Here is a 6,224-nt window from a genome sequence, read left to right on the forward strand (position 1 = left end):
ACCTTTTAGTATTTCTGAGACAGTGTTGATCTGAGCTAGTTCTTTTATTTGATTAAGCTTACTGAAGGCTCTCTCTCCACTTGCAACGCTCACAGGCAAAGTGCAAAATATGCGCAAGGCAATGCACACTTCACTGAAAAGCTGCATCTTGTAGATCTGATTCAAAAGCTCAAAATTTATTATAATTATTAATCATTCACTGAGTAAATAATAAGTTTAACACACCAGCACCAGAAAGAAACGTGGAAATTAGCTAAAAACAGCGACAGGATCATTGAATCAGTGATTTGAACTCGAGAACCAAACCAGTTCTATTCATGAATGAATCATTCAGACTGGTTTTCTCAATGGGTTTCTCCTATTCATTGAACCAACCAACTCAAATGATTCATTCACGAATCGGACATCATTACAACGCTTATTTCATAAACTCAAAATAAAAATTTCATAAAGTCCTCCTTGTTTTGTTCTCTCCTCTTTTTCGTGCTTTTCTTTCTTCTTTTGGTATCCTGATTTTGCCTGCGCCATCTCTTGCCATCTACTTGATGTGCGACGAGTCAGAACTGGGAAGTGCACAGCCACTTTTTATAGCGTGCATCTTAAAAGATTATTTTACGAAGAGGTAATTTAAATACAAAAATCATACAGAAAATTATGGAGTTCTACTGGGCCCCCTGTGTGACCAGTGTTTTGATTTGATTTAAGTGAAAAAATGGTTTATCATACAAAGGGATCACACTCATTTTAAGTTCTGGGCTCCACTAAAAGCTGAAACATTCTTTTAAAGATATTTGTGTGTGTGTGTGTGTGTGTGTGTGTGTGTGTGTGTGTTCCACAGAAGAAAGAAAGTTATACATGTTTGGAAAGACTTGAGGATGTTTTAATAATGACAGATTTTTTTTTTGTTTTGTTTTTTTGGTGTACTATGCCTTTAAGTACATTTGTGCCTAAAATTTGTCATACACAGATAATAGAGAAGGTGAAAGGACATGAAAACACAAGACTCCCTCTGCAACACACCATCTGTCCCTCTCTCCCTGTGTTTGTGTGAAATATATAGTCCTCTGCAAGCTTTAAAAGGATGAGACAATGACGTCAGCTTGGTATTCAAATTCAAAAAGAACAAAAGACAAAGGAAAAGAGATAAAAAAGAAACCAATTTGTTAGATGAAACATGTCTTGTGTGTGTGTAATTTAGAACATCTACTGTGCACCAGCTCTCATCTGGGACGAAACGTTCTGTCAATCTAGCCAGCCAGACTTTCTAATTATAGGCTACAGACACAAGAAGGTGGACATCCTATTAAAAGTAAAGATTAAAATTCCCTCTGCATATTAAAATCTCTGTCTAACATGACCAGCACTTATTTGCAAGCTCACAGAACATTGCATCACAAAGAAGCTCATAACAGTGATATTTTTGTTTGTCAGTTGGAATGTGTTATAGTGAAATGCATGTGAATCAAGAAACAAGGGCACTGTTCACTGTTCAATATAATAGCTGTAATTTGTTTTGGACATAAAAGTTAAGACTCTTATTTAAACCATCATCTCATATCCTCATAATACATCACAAATATGAATCCAAGTGTTTCAACATGCACACAGAATGAGCAGCGAGTGAAAAGTCTCTTGGTCTTAAATACCTAGTTTCTTATGACCATAGCCGTATAAGAGGAAATTCATTGTCCAAAAAGCCCATTAGCACCCAGTAAAAAATTATAAGCTGTTTTGGTGATATTTTTTACTTTTCTCTTTCTCTCTCTTTCTCTCCCAGTCCAAAAGCTGGAAAATGCTGTCTACAGGGGCAGCATACAGGTAGGAAGGCAAAAAAGGCATGTCCAAATCCAATGATCATGTTTACTGAGATACCTTCATCTGATCGAGATACATAGATGTATCATTTGCTGCCAATGATATCCCACATTCCTGTGCTTTTGATTCCATGACAGTTGAGCAAAAAAAATTAAGGGTAAGACTTTATAATAATGGTCCGTCATTAATTAGTAACTATACAGGAAGTAATGCAGGACTAAAGAGTAAGTACTACATTAACACTTCAGCTAATACTATTAACTAATATAGAAACAAGCTTAACTAATCAGTAAGTAATATCAAATTTAGGAGATAATTCCTTATTAGGTAACCAATAATTACATAATGGGATTAGCCTCATTAATAACTATTAACTAACTGACAAATTATAAAGAACATTATCATTTTTACTCTCAACGTGGTCATAAAATGCATCACTAATTACCCAAGTATCTCACTCTTCAAGGTCACTAGTACTTCCTGCATAGTGACTAGGCAACACTTGAGTAATTAGTGATGCATTTTATGAGAGTAAAAAAGACAATTGCTAACATCTCAGACACGTTAATGTTGTGATTAGTAATTAATTAGTAATTCTTTATAATTTGTCATAATTACCTATTAGTTCTTAATGATGCCAATCTCACTAAGTAATTATTTATTACCTAATAAGGAACTATCTTTGTCCTAAATTTGAAATTACTTCTATATTAGTTAATAGTAGAAGCTGAAGTGTTAATGTAGTACTACTCATTAGTCCTGCATTACTTCCTGCATAGTTAGGTATTAATGACGGACCATTATTATAAAGTGTTACCAAATTAAGAATGAGTTTCGGTTTGTTTGTAAATGCACGTTTTTAATAAACCTTTTCCACCTTTGATGTCATTTCTAGAGTGAAATTTGTTGTCACCAAAGCTCTCTGTTTTGTTGTAGATCACAAAACCATCATGCTACCTCAGAAATATGTCCAAAATCAGTTTTGTGAGGTACCTTCAGTTCATGCACAAATGCTGCCTGAAAAGTCCTTGCCTGATAGGGCAGCAAGGCAAGTCAGCTGCCTAGGCTTTCGGATGCAGTCTAGGTTTAGGTTTATTTGTTTAGCACATGTTTAGTACAAGTACAAAACTATGCAAGGAGGGAACGAAGCCACTCTAGGCTTGTACAGAGTTCCACTCCTGCTCATATTAACTCATGAGACATGCAGACTAAACAGTAAAAAAACAAAAAAACAAAGCAAGAACATAAGCAGAAGAAATAAAAAAAAACAAAAAACAATACAAAACAACAATTCAATAACATAAAAAATTATCAATCTAGAAAGAATGCAGAAAAAGCAAGCAATACCTAGAAAGGACTACATAAAGGCGTCAAGCTAACAATAGTTGTCTCTTCAAATGCTTTTTAAAAGCAGAATAAGAGGACATTGTTGGACTTAAATCACTCCAGAGCTTAGGACCTCTAAAAGAAATATTAAATTGATGTCTTGTAGTTCGTGTATATGGTAAAAGTAAAGTATTATTACTATGTCTAGTTTGAAATGAATGTACATGTGAGGTAAGGATAAACAAACTCTGGAAAGAGTCTGGTAGATCTTGTTTCCTATATATAAACTTATGCATAAGTAGACATGTTTGATAAATATTTACCTTATCAATAGGGAGAACTTTGAATCTATGTCTCTCTCCCTCTCTGTATGCAGCTCCAGCATTTTCTTTTTTTTACCTAACGAGTTTAAGATCATGTAATGTTGTGTGTGTGTGAGTCTGAGGTGTATTATGAGGGATTGACTATGTGTTTGAGTGAACAAGAGGGCAGAGGCTCAGGGATGCCAGGGCAGCACAGGGCCAGAGCTAACAGCTCAGAGAGAAGACTGACGCAGGTGCTGGCATTCTCAGAAATACCACATTTCATCTTGCATTCCCTGACTCCAACCTGTCTTCTCACACATCACACACTCACTCTAGGGCTCCGGCAGTGAGACACACACACACACACACACACACACACACACACACACACACACACACACACACTCTCTCTCTTTCTCTTTCTCTCTCTCCATCTCTGCCTGAGCCATATAAAGTCAATCAGTCTTTAGACACAGTGTTATAGACACACATCTTCTCAGGATTCTTTGATAAATATAAAGATTAAAAGAACAGTATTTCTTTTTGTTAAATTTTTGTAACATTATAAATGTCTTTACTGTCACTTTTAATATTTCGTTTGTGTCCTTGTTGAATAAAGTAGTAATTGCTTAAAATATTCTACCAAACTTTTGAATAGTAGTGTGTGTGTGTGTGTATATATATATATATATCGTTTTTCAGCTGTTTGCAATGAACAAATCAAACAAAAGTAATTGAAAAGCTCAACACAACTAAATGTTTTAAGTGGTTTCCCCAAATTCAACTGAAAATGCAACTTTTAATGACTTCTGCAGTCTCAAAATTATTCAACCCCCTGAATAGAATCCCTCACAACAGCACAAATCTGCAAAACAGGTGTTGTCTCAAGCACACCTGATGCAACTAATCAAGGGCTTCATTAGTTGCACCAGGTGTGCTTGAGCTAGAACACATGAAATACCTGAACTGGCTAGGTTTGTTGAGTGTCACGTTTGACTGCATGTTATAAATATGGCTAAGTCGAAAGAATGGTCCAAAAAGTGAAGAGAAGATATCATCGCCCTTAACAAACAAGGAACATGATACAAAAAGTAGCAATTTTGCCAATAAACCTGATTTTCAATGGGGGTTGAATAATTTTGACTAAAACTCTCTCTCTCTCTCTCTCTCTCTCTCTCTCTATATATATATATATATATATATATATATATACATACAGTACATACTGAATAAGTGACTTTTTAATTTTATTGGTCTGATTAATTATCAAATGATCATGGGTCCTGACATATCATAAGAAGTGAAACATACAGTATTATACATTCACTATCAATCAATCGTTTTTTAAAACGTGTATTTGGTATCAATCACTCTTTGGTTTTCAATCAAAGAAAACAAAATGGAAAATACCTGCAATTACCTCATACTTCTTTTGTTTTTTCCAAATTATGCTTTATCCACACCACTTCTTTTAATAACAGTTCAGAGTGTGTGAGATCTCTGGCCAGTCAGCAGCTCCTCGTCTGCGCTCTCCTGCTTTATTCTTTATTTTATGTGATTTCAGCAGCCGTCTCTAATACGAAGGTACCTGACAGAATTACAGGACTGTTGCAGAGAGTAGCTAGATTCACTTTCTTGTGGCTTTCTAAACACTGTTTGTTGGGCCAGTGTGGAGCTGTGAAGTTTAGTGGAGATTACCCCGTCTACAGTTTTCATACAAGGCTTTGAACACAGGAAGTGCATTCTAACTTGCTCTACAATTAATTGAACTCATTCTAAGGTGATGCAGTAGGATACAATTTCATCCAAAGGCCCAAGTTATAGGTTCTTTGACAGATATCATAATTGAGATCCTTTTCCTTTCATTGAAAGCCTAAGAAAATGGTTATAAATAAATAAATACATAAAAGACTAAAGACTAAAATAAAAGATAGGTTTTTTAGACACTTAAGATGTATTTACAGTAAGATGATTATGTTTTGATGTTGGTATGAAAATAACATCTTTTGAATTTATTTAATATCCTTTAGATCAAATAGCTCATTTTAATGTGATTAAATCAATGAGGGGATAGACAGGATACACTGTAAAAAGTTTAACTATTATTTACTCAATTTTTTTTTTTTTTTTTTTACCAAACATTTTTACACAAAAAAAATGGAGAACATTTTAAAGCTGTGAAATCAATTAAATATACTGTATGAATTGAGTAAATGCAAGTAAAAAAATTAAGTAAATCTGAGTAACTGCATCTGGTACATTACACCTGTGGAAAGGGACCTGATGAAACCCATGAATACGTTACATGACATTGGCCTTTATTGTCGATGAGTACAGCAATACAGCACATTTTACACTGTTTTTAACATGTATACAATATTGCCTACATATAAACTCATTTAACAATCATTTTAGAAGTAAAAATGAAACATTTAAACATTCAGGTAGCCTAATTCAAGTGTAATCAACCAGTCTGTTGTCCAATATCCACCGGATCAGCGCTGGTTCTCGTGCCGGAGCCGAAAATTTATTATATATTCATTATCATTAGGAATAAAGTCGTGTGTTTATGCAAGGCGTTTCAATCATGCGAAAAGACAGGCGCGACTCTCCTTTAGGTGTCGAATTACACCTCTGTATGTTGTTTTGCATTAAATAAAATGATTTTAAGCACAGTAATGATTTTATAGATAAAATAAAATATACACAAACCTGAATTTCACAGAGAAAATGCACCAAATATGCGACGCTGAGAGGAGAACTGTTGTTCTGGACTGG

This window comes from Leuciscus leuciscus (genome assembly GCF_965113295.1).
Source record: "Leuciscus leuciscus genome assembly, chromosome: 2".
Classification (NCBI taxonomy): domain Eukaryota; kingdom Metazoa; phylum Chordata; class Actinopteri; order Cypriniformes; family Leuciscidae; genus Leuciscus; species Leuciscus leuciscus.